The 20,013-nt window shown below is 39.9% G+C and overlaps 1 protein-coding gene across 3 annotated transcripts in view; it reads left to right on the top strand.

The window, feature by feature from the left end:
• The window catches only part of LOC309363806 (semaphorin-3D-like), a 48,733-nt gene that overhangs the window by 1,327 nt on the left and 27,393 nt on the right, over positions 1-20,013 (top strand). Inside the window, exon 1 of one of the 3 annotated variants that reach the window (XM_081900268.1) lies at positions 6,775-7,250. The exons of 1 other annotated variant lie outside the window; for it this stretch is intronic. The gene's annotated coding sequence lies outside the window, so the exon portion shown is untranslated. Of the gene's footprint in view, positions 1-6,774; positions 7,251-20,013 lie in introns of those variants that run through there. One more of the 3 variants, XM_081900270.1, reaches the window with a different exon arrangement.

Genomic DNA, 20,013 nt, shown 5'->3' with positions numbered 1-20,013 from the left:
GGGTCTACCACTGAGTTATATATACCTAGAAACTAAACCTTGAGTTTCACTTGTAACTGCCTTACTAGCAGAGAGAAATCACAACAATCCAGGATGTTCCTGTATAGGACATAATCCCTCTCTGTTTCAAGCACAAAAATATATTACTTGAAAGGGGAATTAAAAAATTCAAAAAGAGTAGGTATATCATGATAGCTAAATGTTCAGAGGAAGCATGTCACAGAATATCAGTTGCTGGGTGACAGCAGCACATTGATAGCTGTTGGCCTCAAATCCTGATGGTGTTTTCTGGACACATAGTTAACCTCTTTGGGGGGAAAAGGATGCTAGACTAGGTAGAACTTCATTCTGATCAAGCACTGCTCTTCTTATTTGTTTATCCAATTTGTATCCTGCCCTTCCTCCTGGAGGAGACCAGGGTGGCAGACATATCAATAATTTAAGAATAAAATAAAGCATTCTAAAAACAGTTTTAAAAACTATAAAGACAGTTAAAAACATTGTCTCAACCAGTGATTTCAAAGTTGCCAGAAACAGTATCTTCCAGCCACCAAAGGTTTGGGTAAATAGGAATGTTCCTCCTCAAAGTCAGTAATGAGACAGACCCTCACTAAGGGAGGGCATTCACAAATGGGGAAGTGTCACTGAAAATGCCCTGTCATGGGTCAGTGCAACTAAGCATGGCCAACAAACCCTCACCTGCTGACTGCAGTGTCTGAGATGGCTGATATTATGAAGGAGCTCTTTTGGGTCCCAAGCCATTTAGGATTTCACATGCTAGTACTAACACCTTGAATTGAGCCCAGTAGTTCATTGGCAGCCAATGCAGCATTTTCAGGACCAATTGCATGTAGTCCAATCAAACTGCCCCACTTGCCAGTTTAGTAGCTGCATTCTGCACTAGCTGCAGCCTCTGGACCATGTTCAAGGGCAGCCCCACATACAGCACATTACAGTAATCCAGATGGGAGGTCACCAGAGCACAAGCAACAGGTTGTCCTGATCAAGGAGTGGCCATAACTGGAGAATCAGCCTAATTCTCTACTTTTGTCAATTGGTACTAAACAGTCACTATACTTCAGGAACTTCTAAGGTGAACTACTCCATTCTAGAGAGAGGAAAACTACATGTTAGCATTTATTTATTTATTTATTTATTTATTTATTTATTTATTTATTTATTGCTGCATTAAAGATACTGACCATTCCATTACCTGGAAACCTGTTTTCCCCTTCCAAATGGAATAAAATAAAATATGTTGACTCTAATTGGCAGCAAACTCTAGGCTTCAGGATCCTACACTGACATCTTCCACTACATTGCCCTACTTTTTTAATATTTTCTTTTTACAAACAATCCTTATTATAGTAGATCTTCTTCCTGCATAACATGAGCGCTTATCAATCATGATTCTTCATATGACTGCAAATTACATGGCGATGGGATATTACACTACTAATGATAGATTGGAATTAGTGTGAGATTGCTGCTTCAAGATGTTTTGATTATGATTATGATTAAATTTATCATGCACTCTTCCCTAGCAGGCCCCAGGGCAGCTTACAGTGCTTCAAAATTATGGAAGTTGTCTTGCTAGTGAAGTGTTATTTTGCTCATGCTTAGCCTCAGCAACTGTTTCAGCAGAATCCAGCATCTCTGGATCTGGACTAATTAATGCCCAGAGGAGATTATTATCTTGACTAATCTATATTAGACTATCAGGTGACACCGATTCATGTATAATTTTGTTTCACAGTCATGGAACCATTGTTTATCATTGGATTTAGGTAGTGAATAGGTGAATTGCCTTTGGGCCAAAAATCCCCCTAAAATTTCCTTCTGCCAGGAAATATTTTTTAAGTGTGTCATGTAAACTGTCAGGATGCAAAAAATGGTTTTAGGTTTATGACTTTACATTCATACAAACTGCACACACAAAAAACCACTTGGTCCAGAGATAAAATTCTGCAGAGAAGAGCATTTAGTGCAAGATGAGTCTTCTTCTTTGGTGATCACTTGTAGCCGAGTAAGATTGTCTTCAATTAACACAGTCTTAACAGTGAGTCCGAAAGAGACTGTGGAGGCCAATTCTGGATCCACATGTCCTTCCACAGTGGGGACATAGGTTTCCATGCTTTCCTCTTAGCTTGTTTCTCCCTTGCGCCCTGAGTTTGAGTGTCTTCAAAGTCCATGATACCTTTGGTAAAGGCTGTTCTCCAATTGGAGTGCTCACAGGCCAATGTTTCCCAATTGTCAATGTTTATACTGCTTTTTTTTTAGATTTGCCTTGAGAGAGTCTTTAAACCTCTTTTGTTGACCACCAACATTACACTTTCCATTTTAAAGTTTGGAATAGAGTAGTTGCTTTGGAAGACGATAATCAGGCATCCGAACAACATGACCAGTCCAATGAAGTTGATGTTGAAGAATCATTGCTTTGACACTGATCTTTGCTTCTTCCATTACACTGACATTAGTTTGCTTGTCTTCCTAGGTGATATGTAAAAAAATTTGGAGACACTGTTGATGGAATCTTTTGAGGAGTTGGAGATGGTGTTTATAAGTGGCCCATGTAAGTTTGGTAGTACAATAGTTTTGTAAACAAGAATTTTGGTTTCCCTGTGAATGTCTCAGTCCTCAAACACTCTGCACTTCAATCGGGAGAAAGCTGCACTCAGAGCTCAGGTGATGCTGTATTTCAGTATCACTATTGGCTCTTGTGTAAAGCTAACTGCCCAGGTAGGAAAAATGATTGACATTTTCCAGTGTTGCACCATTAAGTTGGATCTGTAGCACTACAGAGGGCTTGTTTTGTGCTTGTTGGTGCAGCACTTTGTTTTTTGGGATGTTGAGCAATTGGTCAAGCTGTTCATAAGCTGCAAAGCTTTTTAGGATGGTTTGGAGGTCACTGGACACAGCGTTGTCATCAGCATATTGAAGCTCTATGACGAAAGTTATGGTAACCTTACTCTTTGTTTTCAGCCTATTCAAGTTAAAGAGCTTTCCATCTGTTTGATATATGATTTCTACCCCGGTGGGGAGTTTCCCTTTGGCAATGTGTATGGTCATGTCAATGAAAATAATAAATAGAGTTGGGGCGATAGCACATCCCTGTTTGACACCTGATCCCACTGTGAGCAGTTTGCTGTAAGAGCCATTGTTATCTGCGATTCTTGCTGTCATATTATCATGGAGGAGCCGAAGGATGTTAATAAATTTATCTGGGCAGCCAATTTTCAGAAGGACAGTCCACAGGGCATTATGATTTACAGTGTCGAAGGCCTTAGTCAGGTCAATAAATGCCATATACAGGGATTGGTTTAGTTTTTTGCAGTAGATTTAGATAGCTAAAGCCCTATTCATCTTGAAAACCAACCCCTGCAAGATGAGTAGGGCTTTAGCTATCTAAATCCACTGAAAAAAGTAGTCCACAGATGGTGTAATGAAAATCACTGAACACTTTTCCTGTTCACCCATTAGCTTATATTCGCCTTTCAAACCATTGTCATTTAAATTATTTTGTAATAGGACACAAAGTGAAAAGTACAGTACTAAAAACCTCAACCCCAACTCATTTGTCATTTGAACTTCCTGCCTGTTCATTGTTTACATGCCATGTTTTCTGTAATATGCATGTATCTGGTTTATCATGTGCATGCATTGTTTCTTCTTCATCTGGACAGTATTGGGCTCAGTACACAGGCCATTGCTGTTAGAATCTGCTAATCCCCAACTTCCTTTCTGCAGCATTGACAGGTTTCACCATTTTTTTGTGTCCTCTCAGCAGTAGTCACAATAGTTAGAGTCCTATCCATGCTTCCCTATTATCATGTCAGTACCTACACTACTATTCAGCATCATTCTTCCAAGCCCCAAGCACTTGGTTCAACAACACTGTTTTGCTGCACAATTCAAAAGACTATATTTAATCTTTAAAGCTCTAAATCATTTGGGTCCATGGTATCTCATGGAACACCTTGTCGTTTTATTTCCTTCTTTGATTTATGATCTGCCAAGAAGACTTTCTTGTATCCAGTTGCCTAAACACTGGCGGTGAAATCTAGGGACATTCTAGGTTGTATCAGCCTGCTTTTGGAATTTCATTTTTTAGGAGATTCACTTGACAGATCCTCTCTAACCCTTTAAAAACTAGTTAAAACTGACATATCATTACTTGATATAGGCATTACTGGTTCCTGTGGCAGTATTTTTATTGCTTTTGAGCAAAAATGATGCAAAATTTTTATTTTTGTTAAAATTTCTGTACCACCCTTCATCCGAAGGTCACTGGGCATTTACAATATAAAAACACAAAAATACATACTATAATAAAAAATAAAAACAATAACCCCCACTCAGTTTAAAAGGCCATAGATTGTTTAATTAGCAAAAGGCCTGAGAGAATGTTTTTGCTGGTGCCTAGATATATGTAATAAAGGCAGGCGAGACTGCCTGGGGAGAGCATTAACAAGCAGGGAGCCACTGCAGAAAAGACCCATTTTTGTGCTGCTGCCCTCTGGACCTCTTGCAAAAAAAGGGGGGCCCTTAGATGATGGCAAAGCCTCCAAGTTTCCCTATTTTCCAGGGACATCCCTGATTTAGATAAGCCATCTCAGTTTCTGATTTGAGCTCAGAATGTCCCACTTTTCCTTAGGAAGTACCTATTTTCACTGAAGAAATATTGGAGAGTATGGCATTGGCCCAGTGAACAACCTAGCAACTGAATTCTATACCAGCTGAAGTTTTCAAACTGTCTTGAGTTTGGCAGATGAGGGATGGAGAGCTTTGTTCCGCATCCGTAGCCTGATGTATTTCTATGCCAGATGCAGTTGGGCAGGTACCAATAAAAGAATGGTGATCATAGAAAAGAATCCCATGTATCTTGAAAACTACTCAAATATAGGAACACTCTGACCCCTTGTGGCTGAAGCTGTCCATTACAACTAGAAAAACAATATTGATACTGTAATACTTTGTGCATGGATATAGCAGAAGAAATAAAGAAAACGCATAGATGTTTGAGGCCATGATAAACCACCAGAGTGACAATCAAATGAAAAAATGAGGATAGTATCATTTTCAAATACTTCTCTATTTGTATCACCAGTTTTGCTTTGGAAACATTTTCCTCCCATATATAATATGTTCTGTAATTATCACATATCAGGGCCTTGGGAAATGCTTATAAAGGTGCTTTACGAAATAGACTGAAATCCTTTGCACAATCATTTAGGAATAAATCCCTTGAATTTAGAGGAGCTTAATTGGAACTCGACAGAAATATGGTCAAATTGAGACAGTTCAGCAAAGTGGTCATGCCAAGCAAGGGCATGTTTTTTGGTTATAATAATATTTATTTCAGTTTACTTACAGTGCATACATACCAACATATCATACTGTTTATCCAATGCCAAGGCACTGATACAAGATCCTAGTTGTCAGGAGTGAGCCAGCAGTAAACCACACTGTGCAAGTTGGACTCTTAATTAACAAACACATGATCTGCACAGGAGTGTAAGGTCTAATGAGTTCAATAAATCATCTCCAGCAGGTCTTCCCTCATGAAGCAGTCCCCACCTTCCCATAGCTGCCTAAGTCCCCTTCTCTCCAGGGTTTTTCCCCCAAGTAGTTGGAGGCAGTGTCTGCACATGGCTAATCTCTTCTCTTTTTATGCCTCTTCTGGTTCTGGCACAAAAAAGGATGAGGAGGCTTGTCACAGCAGGAGGAGGAGACTCCCATGACTCTTTACCAGCCTGACTCATCTCTGCTTCTTGACCTGCCTCCTCCCATTTTCCTTCTTCAGCTTCTGCCTCTGATTCTGGACTTCTCTCCACCACAGACTGCCACTCTCCCAGCTCACTAAGCCCTGTTACCTCCTCAGCTTCTGACACCTCCTCTTCCCAGTCTTCTCCCTCTTCTCACTGTGACCACTTTATCACCCTGGGCTCTGAGCCTTCTTCCCTTGGTGGCAGTGTTAGAAACTGAGATAGGAAAGCTAGGAACTAAATGGCACCTTAAACCTAGATTATGGGCGCTGCAATGGAATGTCTAGGTGCACTTTTTTTTAATAACAATACAAAGCTGAAAATGAATGAACTGCAGCTAAAATCTTAAATTCATTTTTCACATGGTCTAGTCCTCATCTGAAGACTGCAAAAAACAAAGCCATACTTTCCCTGCCTACCCCCCTAATATTATGAGGGTCCAGTCTCCAGTCCTCAGAGAGTGGCTGGAAGTGGGCAGAAAAAGGTCCTGTTTTTGTTCCAGCAGTGGCAGTTTTAATCTGAAATCTTAGGCTCAGTACTCCCAGAGCTCATAAACTGCTTGCATTAATGAAATTCTCTGTCACAAAATGAACCTAGAACAATGGGAGTTTTGAATGCTGCTTGGTGGTTCCCCAGCTGGTTTTTCTCATCATTCCTCTGCATCCAACCAGTCTGCATCTAACCACAAGTAGTTAAAATGAAAGTAGGGAATAGGAGAGCCATTTCCAGGAACTACATGCCACTTTCAAATCATAGCTAGGTTATCCACTATCAAACAATGAAAATGTAAGTCTGGAAATCAATTGCCTTCTGTATTCAGCTTTCATAAGTGCATAATTCAGCTCTTCAATTTCCCATCAGTTCAATTAAAAAATACCAGGGATGTTAAATCTTGATTCAGACTTTGGATAATTGTACAGTACTAACATAATGGGGGGTGGGTGTGAAAGCATGTTGCATTTGGTTTATTCATAATTGTTTGTTTGTTTGTTTGTTTGTTAAATTGACTACCACGAGACAGGAGTGCCTGGCGTGCTCTGGTTCATGGGGTCATAAAGAGTTAGACATGACTAAACGACTAAACAAAACCAACACCATGAGCAATGGCCAGGTTGCAGTTTCATGAAAGTTCCAGGAACAGAATTTGAATTTAGAACATAGTTAGAAAACCAATTCACCACAAGGTGTCATCAGATTTCAATGCATTTTTGTAGATTCCAAAGAACTGAGTAGAGGCTGGGAATGAGGAAGAGCAGATGGCTTGCTAACTAACAGCTTCTTATTTTTATGAATGGAGGCTGTCTTTAAATGACCTCATGGCATGTACACTCCACCCCTACTTTGGAGTCTCTCTGTAATTTTCAGGTGCTTGTGTGCTGTCCTCTTATGCAGTAGACCCTGTTGAATTTCAGACAGGATTGTAGTGTGGAAGTCAGCGCAGCTGGCTCTTACTGGAATGCATTCAACTAGGAAAGCTTTGGACAGGTGAGTAGTACAATGTTTTTAAAGAGTTTGTGTGTGTGTGTGTGTGTGTGTGTGTGTGTGTACACACATTATTTTGTAAATAGCGCTGGGAGAGTTCTGTATTTGTTCATTAGATTGTTCTGTATTTTCTCATTTATTGTTTCATGAAACAGTAATACTTTTGTCAAAATTGATGGCATTGGTTGGATATATGTAATGTGTAATCTTCCATCACTTGTCAAGTTGAAATAGCTACACTGTTTATATTTCATGGCAGAAACATCTTGGCAAGCAGTAGGAAGTAGAGAGCAAACTTTGTGAAAAGGTTTTGAAGGTATAGAGAAAGCAAGTTCTATGACTGAATTTCAGATTCTAATCCCATGTGCATCTTCTTCTGAGTAAATATACATAAAATTAGCAGCCCTAAACTTTGCAAGTGTGTTCAGTAGGAAATCCTATTGTGTTTAATGGGACTTGCTTTCTAGTAAGTATATTTAGGATTGCAGCCTAAATGCAATCTTATCCATGTTTATTCTGAAGTTAAACCTATTATACAATTATAGAAGTATGTTTATGATTGTAGGCACACTATCACAAATTGTCAACCTTTTTCAGTTTCCCATATTTTTAAAATGCTGCACTATGATCCCCAAGTCCCTCTCCTTGACTCTGCAAAAGAGGGGGAAAGCTACAGTGGTTACCACTTGGTGAACTGCAGCTCCTAAGAGATTATGCAGAATGGGAAAGACTCAAAACACAGAAAGAACATTTCTAAAGCTACAAGCCCTAGGAGTGCCAGTGTGGTACAAAGGTTAGACTTGGTTTGGGATGAGATAAACCCAGGTTCAGATTTCTGCTAAGGGCTGATTCATAGTTCATGCAGTCAAGATACTTTCATATGTGAACTAGTATTTGTAGTGTCAAGCACTGACTGTAAAGAATGAAGGGGAGATATGTATCTCCAAAACAGTCAAGGACACGGGCCAAGGAACTGAGAGCCAATTATGGTTCCCCAGTTCTGTCCCTGAGTGGGGGCATGTATGAATTCTTCAGGTTAGCACTATAAATACTCACTGATTACCCGGGGCAAATGTAAATCAGCTGTCACGTATGAATCTCACTGGGAGATGGTGGACAAGTTCTTATCTTTCTGTGTAACCTACCTAACAAGGTAGTTTTGAAGCTGCAATGCTGTTAGCTTCTTTGGAAGAAGTGTAAAATATAACAATTAAGAAGCCATGCTCACCTTTCCAGCTTTCTCAAGGGCTCTGCAATTCAATTATTCTTATCCCAAGATATTCTAATAAAAGGAGCCAAAATAAAAATTAATTTTCCATCAGTTTGTCACATATTATAATGGAAAACTCCTGGCTAAGCCTGTTTTTATTGCTGTCTCCACTAATGCCTTTCTTTAGGGTCAGTGCATTTAATGATAAGGTTAAGACTTTGTATATATATATATAGGGAAAGGAGTCCCTATGGTTATACTGATCCAAGTTTCATCAGTAACTCTAAAGTGATTTTCCAGGCTATGTATTTGCTGGGGGGGGGGGATGTTTCTCTTCAGTTATCCTGTCAGCCACAGGCTGCTCCATTTGACATCAAGAAAACCAGTCTTTGTATTCTGTCGCATTTTATCTGTCTTTACCAGACTACTAAACTGTCTGCATGAGATTGACTTTCACTTGAACTAATTAAATGTATTGCTATAATCAAAGGATTCTTACACTGTCAAATAAAGATGTTTCATTTCATCTTGTAAAGTGCCAGCCATATTTGTTGGTTGATAAACTATTATCACCATAGTCTATCAATTCCTCAGATTCTAGAATTTGGGGACACACGCAGCCTGGTACTAGGACTTTGCTGGCACAGGGTCTCAAATCACCAAAATATGTTTCCACCAGCACACAAGAGGTTGCTGCCTTCATATGGGATAATAACTTAACCACAGTGCTAAAGAAACTGTCAAGAGAGCTGGTAATTCATCTCAGTAACAGAAGTACTGTATCCCATGGCAAGGGTGCCTATATTACTAAGATTTCCATTGTTCCATCAGCACAAGTTTTTCAGCTTGCCAGGGCTCCTTAGAGAGAAAGCAGGACAGAAATTAAATAAAGATAAAGATTCTGCACTTGTTGACCCATTTGCTGAATCCAACACATGGCACATAAGGCTGCATTGCTGGATTTGGACTTGGTACATATAGCTTTGAACCAAGCTGGTAGTCATGTCTGTCAGCTTTATCTGTGCTGATTGCTTTTTTGGAGAGGTGGGGGACTCATTCCAGTCCCTTCAGTAATAAGAAGTGTTCTGACCACCTGTTTACTAACGTATGAAAGCAGACCCTTGCACATAACAGCATGTTTGCAGCCCGCTGCTGCACCATATAATTTTTGGGTTGGGGCTATGTTTTAGAACAGCAATCTTAATTCCTAAAGGAAAATAAAGACACCCACCTGGGAATCCCATCATCACCACCTGAAAAATCTTCCAGATAAAGAAATATAAACCCAATAGATTTGCCTGTTCTACTGCCTCTCACAATCAACTCTTCATCTCAGGGTTGTGGGTTCGAGCCCAACGTTGCACATAAAGATTCCTGCATTGCAGAGGTTTGACTAGATGACCTTTGTGGTCCTTTCCAACTTGACAGTTCTATGATTCCATGAATGATGTTTCCATGAAAACTGGTCAAGCAAAAATCATGTGTTCCAAAAATCCTTGAGCACCATACAGAACAATCTGAAATATGTTTCTCTTCATTAGATGCTATCTCCTGCACATTTTAAAGGATAATTCTAATTTACCAGTTCCCTCAAGGTGTGCATACTTCTCTATACTCATCTGAAAAATTGTTCTCAAAAGCAAGCTAAGAGGAAATAAAAGCACATTTGCTTTAAGGTTGGCAGGAACCTTTAGGAAATGCTAACCTTTTCCAAAATTCCACTTTTTTATGGGGAGAGAGATGGGGGAAATTAATATTTTGCTACAGTCTTTTTTTTTTTTTTGTTAAGAGGAGATTTATTTGCTCTGTAATCGCTTTACTGTAGTACACATGTAGCAAGCTACAAGTTTTCCTGTTAAACTTTCCTGAATTACCAAGCAGCTGCAGAAGTGCGGTAGCGCTTGATTTGTCATGTGACCAGAATTATCCTAATGATTGTAACCACCACATGGGAAATACTTAATTGGTCACAAGACAATGGCTGATGATGTTCTATATTGTATAGCCAAAATAGGATCCTCTCATCATTTACTTTCTTTCTCCAGACACCAACCTTTCCATTCTTCTGGTGACATATTGGAGACAGTTTACAGTAGGAAATAAGATTTATTGCCAATCTTGGCTCCTAGATTCTTAGAGCTGCTTCTTCCTATAAATACAACCTCATGGAAGATTGCAGAAAGAGCCATTCAAGGGAGGAGAGCCCACACAGCAATCGGCTTTTGTTCCAAGTTCCTGTATTTGAAATACTGAATTAACGAGGATAAATGAGAGGTGACCATATTCCAAAGTTAGCTAAATCAGTCCTAAAATACACCTCAGTAAGAACTTTTCCTGCCAACCTAGCAGTTTGAAAGCACATCAAAGTAGATAAATAGGTACCGCTCTGGCGGGAAGGTAAACGGTGTTTCCGTGCGCTGCTCTGGTTTGCCAGAAGTGGTTTAGTCATGCTGGCCACATGACCCGGAAGCTGTATGCCGGCTTCCTTGGCCAATAAAGCGAGATGAGCGCCGCATCCCCAGAGTCGGTCACGACTGGACCTAATGGTCAGGGGTCCCTTTACCTTTTAAGAACTTTGAAACAGAAGTGGAGGAGCAGCAAAAGAAGGCTGAAGAGAGCAAACTCACGTAAGAACACCATGGCAGCACAATCCTATGCATGTTTGTTTTGTTTTGTTTTACTTTGTTTTTGTTTATTTGTTTGTTTGTTTAGTATACTGCCTTTCATCTGAAAATCTCAAGGTGGTTCACCTGCCTGGCAATAGAAATGTACAAGGAAGTAAGAGCTCTGATGGACCAACCTAGAAGGGAGACAGGCAGGGGCAAAGCCATAAATGTTTAGCTTGATAAAACTGAGGGTATTTTAGTTTGGCAGCTCCAGTATTATGCAGGCATTAGTGATTGATGGAAGAACCTCGCCTTTTATAGTTGAGCGTGTCCAGAAGTTCCTGTGTACTTCCAACATCCACCTAAATGCATTTGGGGGGGCAGCGTTTTGTACCATATTGCTTTCTCCCATTTACTTTAACCTCAGTAAACTCCTTTAATTTACTATCATTGAATATGTAATGTCTTGTGATTAAGGGCTAAAGAGTTGTGGTGAGCAGGCCATTTTATATGTGAAGACAGTGTTCCCTTTTTAGTTCTTCTCAAGCATCTTGAAGTTCCCTTGGTTTTGGATAAACGCTACTGTTTCTCTACAGGGAATAAAGGCCATGCTGGTCAATTCTTGAGAGGGGGTTGTTTGTAGCTCAAAGTATCCTACTGTATGTTTAACCAAAACTTGATTGTGCCAGTTTAGGGAGCAGCAAGATTCTGGTTGCTAACAGAAAATGTGACACACACATCTTCTGTGTTTTGTATTATCCATAAAAACTTCTAGTGAGATGAAGTCTTCAGCTACTAGCTCACTAACCAACAATTACGTGGCACAACATTTTACATGGTACTATTATTACCCTTTGTCTCCACATAATCCCACAAAGGTCCTGGATCTATGCTCTTCAATAATTCAATCCTTGAGACACCACCAAGCTCTGACCAAAGGGATGGACTCATGATAACCAAACAGGCTAGCAAAGAAATCACATGGAGAAGCAATAGTACAGAGCAGGTTGTGCACCATAGTTGGACTCACATTAATGCTTCTGTTCTCGCAAAGGCTTGTTTTCTGATCTGAAGAACAAAACACCAAAGGATGTCAACCTAATTCCACTGTCCTGATCTACCAACTTTGCTGCTGGGATTTACTCCCAGTGACTTCATAGGAGGCAAGTCTCTAATAGCCTTGTCTAGAAAAGGTAACATGAGACATTGCCCATAGATTCTGAGATCTTTCAGAGATAGCAGAGAGGTGCACTGAGGAATAAGGCAATCTAGGGAGGGCAAAGGTCAGACAGGGATAACTTGCGCCAAATAAAGGGGCACTGCTTCTAAGACAGTAAAGGAGCGCAGAATAGTTCAGAAAGGCCACCTCTAAACCAAGACATAATTTACAGCAATCCCAACTGAAAATCTTTGACAAGAAACAGATAAGAGAGAAGACTCACCCTATCCCCTCCCTATTATGCTCATTAAAATACTTTCCCTGGACCCTTACAAGCCCTCCTACACCCACTCCTACTATTACAATTACAGCAGGAAGCAAGGAGGAGTACAGATTAGAGGGGGGAGCTTTTTTATTAAAAGAAAATACTGTATAGCTTTCATGTTTCAAACCAGGGAGAGAGAGAGAGACTTAATGAGTTCAGAACTAGGGTTTTAAGTGAAACAGCAGATTGAATGCTTAGTTCTGAAATACATTGATCAGCTACAACCTGAAAGACTGGGGATCATAGGCTCCTAATGTGCCCTTTAAATCTTTCTTTATTTCATTTTATTTTGTGGAGCTTTCCATTTTGAACATAGTTTTTAACATTGCCATTCTCTTAGCTCAGTTTTAGCAAAGTCAGCTGCAGAATTCCTTAAACAGGTGCAGTTGAACAAGGCTGTTTCCCTGCCTACTTCATCTGCTCCCATTTCCCCCATTAACATTCTCCCCTCTTGCCCCAGACAGACACCTATAGAGTAGATATGATCTTCAGACATCCTCATCCCTACTTGGGCTGCTAGGATGGGACCAGGGCTGTGATGGTGACATGTGTCCCCGGGAATGTGACTGAGACCACCCACTTATTTCACAGAGGCTTTTGTACAGATAGCAGCCACAGTTACTCTTGGCATGCATTGCCCTGATCAAGATTTGAGCAGATGACCTAGAGGTGAAAAGCATCTGTATTGAAATCCTATGCTACTCTTTCAATGAACTGACTGCTCATGACAGTGATGAGTGGATTACGCTTGTTTGAGTCAGACAAGTGTTGTGTATATGACCACACACGATGCCCCTCAGTCCTGACCTACAAGCCTTATACTATTCCACCCCTGGTCCATGTTCTGCAATATGTTGCTATTTTCTCTTTCAGCCTACTCTTAACATTTTTATTGTAAGCGAGGATTCTTTGGTTTTCCATCACAGGTTTATCACAACAAGACTGAGAAATCAGCTTCTTTAAAATGTGATACTGTTTTTGATATTTGGGAGCCGCTGTATTTCATGTGCACACTTACCACACAATTATCTCTGTTCACAGGTTTTGCAGGCCTTTCGTATTCTGCAAAGCCTGTTTCACCAGAGATAATAACAAGCAAAAGAAATCAATCTGTACACCAGGAGCAGCCAATGCAGTGCCCTGCAGATATTTTGGACTTACAACTCCCATCAGCCCCAGACAACACCGCCAGTAGTCTGGAATGATGGGAGTTGTAGAACAACAACATCTGGAGGGCACTACATTGGCTATCCCAGTGAACACTATAGCAAAGAATGTTTCTTTTATTCCACTTTCAGTTAACGAAACTACATTGAACTATTTTAAGTGTAGATTCTCCAATCATAAGGGACATTGATGGCAGACACTATAAGATGGCTGGAAATGCATACCTTTGGCTTTGTATTGTCCTGTAGCTTCAACTATAAGGTTTCAGTCCTATACTCAGTTTCCTAGGAGTAAAATTCAGTGTGACTTACTTTTGAGTAGACATTATAAGCTTCTGCTATGAATCTGGCAAAATGAATAGCTAAATGTCAGACCATATGTTAGACAGGTGATGGGTGTCAGTTTCATCCCACATGAAGGAATCCCTATGTAAAGGGCACTGAGGAATGTAGGTCTTTCAAGGATTATGTTGCTTTTGATGCGCTATTCAATCTTTAGGCATACACATTTGTTTTTTATACATTCCCTTTGGGGGTTGTCAGTGCACTCTGCACATATTAATAAATAAAGATTCTCCATACCATTCTGAGCTGGGTCAGTACAGTACTGAAATGAATGGCACATATGCTCCATTGCCTTTTCCAGGCAAGCATCCAAGCAATGTTTTACCAAGGGGGCCTTCCAAAAGCATTGTGTCTGTTAGAAACTCCTATCTGATATGCTGGGTGGTAATTGGAATTGTGTTTTTACTGCCCAGAGTGACAGTCAGGGTTATATGGTTTTCGTGTGTAATACAGTTGCTTTATACCACTCAGTGTGAGAGAGTAAGACCCTACCTGGGTGGGAGACAAGGAGGGAGTGGTTATGCTGCTGCTATATTGCTTGAGATTGAGGTGTATGGGTGAACTAGTTGTAAATTATGTTTAATGCTGTTAGTCTTGTGACTAGTTGTTGGCTAGGGGTTAACTGTGTTAGAGGTATGGTTGGTAAAATAGCTGAGAGTGAGGTTTGCATGTGAAAGAGTGCTAAAAGTTTGCTTGGAAAATGTTACTGGGCATAGAGTGTTATGTAGTTGTTATGTTATGTATCTCCTTCAGCTACTTTGTTTAGCCACAGACAATGCTTTAACATAGGGGTAGCCAACACAGTGCCCTCCAGATGTTGAACTATAACTCCCAGAAGCCTCAACCAACATGGCCAATAGTCAGGGATGATGGGAGTAGCAGTTAAACACCATCAGGAGGATACAACATTGGCTATCCCTGCTTTAACCTGTAGGGTTATTTATTGTCTTTTTACTTTTTAAATGTTTATTAAAGAGAATTCTGTTTTGCTGCTTATTATGCTGCCTTAAATGTGGATTTTTATTTTTGTATTTCATTTTCATTTGCAATGTTTTGTTCTGATATTTTGGGACGTATTTCTGATATTTTAAGATATGCTATAAACTGCTTAGAGGTTTTTTAAAAAAAATTGAAGTCGTATAGAAGTAATGTTCATAATGATGATAATAATAATAATAATAATAATAATAATAATAATAATAATGTAGATGTGAAACAATCTTTGCCTCTTGTGCTGCATTGTCCTCATCCCAGCAAGGCTTCCATTAAAGAGGCCAAATTTTGGCAGCAAGTGTTGGGCCAGCTACTGTGTAGGTGCCACAAACAGTTGTTCTTCCTTTATCCCATAAATGGATGAAAAACTAAATGACTGAAGGGTTTTCTGGATGCTATTCACATACGGAAGCTGGCACAGAAGGAAAAAGGCCTCTACAAAAATCAGTTTCAGAAGAAATAGATGAGTAAAGGAAAGGGGCCTAGAAAAGGAGAGGAATTTGTTTCCTTTCATTTCTGCCATCTCATTTGGAGAAAAGTGACAGCTGCTGCTTATTGACCCAGCCCAGACATTTGCTGCAGCTGCATCCTTCTCCTTTCACTGTATTGAAGAAAAATAACGAAAACCTTAATACTATGTAAGACTATCAGATAACCCTTAACTCTAAGATGTTGCATCTTATATTTTATATCCAAAACTGCTGTTTCTCTAGCACACCCATCCACACCCACATACTATAGAGCCTTGGTTTGAGACCCCACCTTTGGACATGAATCACCTATCCAGGAACATATGAGTCCGTAAAGTACTATTAAGGTTCTTATGTCAAGTCCCTAACTCCTAGAACTACTTTAGGCAAAACCACAGTAATATGCCCATTGAAAGCAAAAGGGGAATCAGAATATACTTGCTGAGTCAGACCTGTATGTGGACAAAGCACAAAGAAAAGTGTTGTGGGGTGACCGAAGATAATAATTTTTTACTGAAAATTCATTTCATGCCTTGATATTGAGCAGGTGTGAGACAGTTGTCACTCATTTAAGTACCAGTTCCCGGCTTTTTGCATATCCTTTTTCTTTTGGCCAAGTCCCTTCTTTCCCACTCAGTTGTAATCACTGGCAATTAACTACTGCAACTTCTGTGGCATGCCTTTGGCTAATTGAGCAATCCAATGGCATTTTAAACTCTGAAGGGCATATTGTTTTGGTTTGTTATTATGGTGTGTATTTTTGTTTTTATACTGTAAACAGCCCTGTGATCCTTGGATGAAGGGCAGTATGGAAATTTGATTATGATGATTATGTCTACACCTGGAAAGGTTTCTGTGGTGGGTGTACCAAGGGCCTCTGAGAGCAAAAGTGTTGTCCCAATAGCAGTCCTTCCTCCTTTGCAGCAGAGAGATGCTTCTGCCACATATAATGATCCCTTCACCAGTGTTTGACCTGCTCCAGGATTGCAACAGTAATAACATAAATAAAGATTAATTTTATTCATGGTCACACATGAATATAACACCAGTTCAGTTAATAGCTCTTGAAAGGATAGTGGAGCTATCAGAAATCTCCTTGGCTCTACCTCTGACAATGCTAATACTTTGACAAGTCAATACTTGATCCAACTGGTGCTCTTTTTCCTTCTGTAAAGATTATGTTTCCTTTGTCTGCAAAGTTCATAGAGTATACTTGTTACATTTTGTATATCGGCCTGCTGCCCATTGTTATCTTCACTGACTACTTCCTGAGTTGCATCCTGGAATCGTTGACTCCAGTCTTGAATTCCAAGCGTTACTCATTGTGCTGGCTGCCCAAACTGTAATGGGATCACACAAGCTTGTGAATCATTTAGAAAACAATCAAGAAGTAAAAAGATACGCATAACATATGCCAGAATCCACTAGGATTCCAATGAGAACACACTGTTAGTGGTTGGTAAATGACAATAGCATCCGGGCTGTTTCAAAACCCTAAACCCCTTCACTTAACCACAGTCAGACTATTGCAGTTGAGCCAAATGATCCAATTTAGATAAATTGATTCTAGATGGTGCATACTGAAATTATGCCAAGGTCACACTTGAATAATGCTGTGATGTGATTACAGGGCTGGGAACAAAATGAAGTTGGTTAGTAGATTATTGAGTAGACTGCTGACTGAAAAATTACCTCAAAGCTAACCTGTAAAAGTATCTTGTAGTACAGCACTGAGCCTAAAATAATGCCAATTGGATCAGCATTCAACAGAGAAAACACTGGGCTTAGGAAGAATAAATTCTCCTTGCCTTATCAAGATGTACCTCAGCAGGGATGGGGCATCTCATATAGAATTATTATAAGATGAGGAGCCAGGTATGTAATAACAAAGGACCATCAAACCAGGATGAACAGTCACTTCATAGTGAAGCAGAGTTCATTGCAGCAGGAGTGAAAGATGAGACTAGTACAGTGGTGAGAAACCTCTGGTCCTCCAGACTTCATTGGTCCCAGGCAGCATAGCCAATGGCTACAGGTGATGGAAGTTGTTGTTCAGCTGCATCTGGAGAGCCACTGGTTTCCAACTCCTGTTCTAGCTGAAACAGCAAAGCCCACACAAACATTGTTCTTTTCTTTCTTTTTGTTCTTTCCTACATATGTTGTTCTATTCTCTATGTATTGATGGCCACTGTGTGGATTTGATCAGGGATTGCACTAGGTGGCAGTTTGGCTGCTTGTTGTCCTAGAGGCAATAGTGTTGCAGAACTTGCTTACGTGTTAACTTATCCTTGTGTGAGGACAGTAGCTCTCCATACAGTAGCTAACACACCCTTGGCTTGCCAAGTGGATCCTCCAAGGCACCTTGCCACTGGCTTGGAAACTCTCAGCAAGTTCAAGAATATCCACATGGGAAACTGAACTAGATATTATAGCCATGCACAGACAGACACATTAATATGGCAATGTACAAACTCAGCATTAGTGCATAATGCCTGTCATCATAAGAAGTGCTATAGGAAGGAGGCATGGGTCAGAAAACTGAGCAGGATGGTTAGATTGCCCTTATTGTGTAAGACCTTTGTTTTAAAGGAAAATTCTTTGCTCCAGAACATTGAGACCACCTCAATCATATGAACCAATGAGGAGGACAATATGCTCTGCAAAGAAAGGTCAAGACCCAAGGCAATTTCTTGGAAGCCCTGTTTTTTAACTGCAAGCAGCCCACAGTGGAAGGGCCATCTGCTCTTGGGGGTGGGTGTCACCTTGTAAACTAGAGCATGGCTTTTCTTTTTTTCCTTCTCCCGCCCAATCTCTTTTCCTTTTGTGTTGTGCCTTTCAGCTTGTAAACCAGAGTGTTTTATTAATCTTTATAAGCTGGAGTACTTTTATAGAGAGTGGAGTAAAAATACTCCAGATAAATGAATAAATATTTCCCTTAGGCTTACGCCAGTTTTTTAAAAATCCCTATTTCTCCATGGCATGTAACAAAACTAGAATCATAGTTTTGGAGAGCCTTTCATTTTTTTTAATGTTAACCTGGCAGCCTGTTGCACACCGTGGACACGTTAGTGTTAAGTTAAAGAGAAAAGGAATGTAATACTAGGGAGATCTTGGGAAGATAGGAAACTTCCATATGCTCAGTGTTTAAATTATGCTTAGATTTATCATCTACAGATCAGTTCCATCCATTAGAAACTTGCTCTCCCACTGTAATGCATAAATCATTGCTATGACAAACTGCTTCTTCTGTTCACCTCTAAGATATGCATTTAGGCAATGGCTTGTAGTTTGGACTGTGATTTACTCTCATCAGGAATACAGAGGAGACAGAAGTTGGTAGAAAACAAGCTGGCTTTGAATGAAACTTTTCAGTCAGTGTAGTAGTGGTTGGGGGTTGCCTTTGCTTCAGGGGAATGTGAATTACCGTACATTTATGTGGTTCGATTCACACAAAGCATCAAATTAACATACTTTCACTTTAAAACAATGTCACACCCATCACTTAAGCTAAGGCTTAAGTGCCCATTGGCATGGGCAAAACCAAAAGCTGTATCTGAAGCTTGCAAGTCGCAATGCTGTGAAATACAATTCTAGCCTGTTTCTAACCATGTTTAATCAGACATAAGTCTGAGCAGTTGCTAAAACCTTAGGTGAGTTCTTAGAAATAAAGAAACAACATTGTTTTTGCATTTCAATCATTCACTGTTACATTAAATAATGTACTGTGCATTTGTTTTGTTTAAAAGGAGAGGCCTTCCCTTTTCAAGCCATAGCACCAAGTTTCTGCTTCCTTCTATTTACAGAATCATGTAGTTCAGGGGTTCCCAAACAGAGTCAGTATTAAGCATCCTATTGTCTATTTAGTTCTTTTGTTGCTCTTTTTAAAATATATATTTTGAGCAGTAATAGGTTGCATGTTATACACTTGCTATTGTAAACCAACCTGTGCTCCTAAGGTGGAAGGATGGGAGGGTGTGGTAAAAAAACAACTTGTAAATAAATAGATAAAGAGGCAAATACTCACATGTTTTACTTTCACATTTCACGTCCTGCAGAAAATGTTGATCTTTCACTGTTGTTTCCCAGAACAATAATCAGGTGTGGCACTGCCCAGGGCTTCCTGCCAGATTCAAATTTTTAGAAATAGTGCATTATTTTTGCATATGATGGGATGGAAGACAATGCTTTTCTGTAACAGCAGTGATGCCATGTTAGGATTACAGGAGATGCTACATAATCTTAAATGCAGTTATTTGCAGCAAATTAAACTGGCTTGTGGATTACAAATTAAGCTCCCCGTTGATATATACTTTTGTATATTAGTATATAATTGTTTGTGAACAAACGCCACCTCCCCAGTGAACAAACACCACCCCCCTAAGCAAGATTAATACCATACCCCATAGTTGCCTTTGACTGGACCTAACCGTCCAGGGGTCATTTACCTTTACCTTGCTTACTCTCCTAATACCTTCCTTTATTGTCTAAGGCA

The sequence above is a fragment of the Podarcis melisellensis genome (genome assembly GCF_964234715.1).
Source record: "Podarcis melisellensis genome assembly, chromosome: 2".
Lineage (NCBI taxonomy): Eukaryota > Metazoa > Chordata > Lepidosauria > Squamata > Lacertidae > Podarcis > Podarcis melisellensis.
Note: the sequence above shows the minus strand (reverse complement) of the source record. Positions and strands in the feature narration are given on the sequence as shown.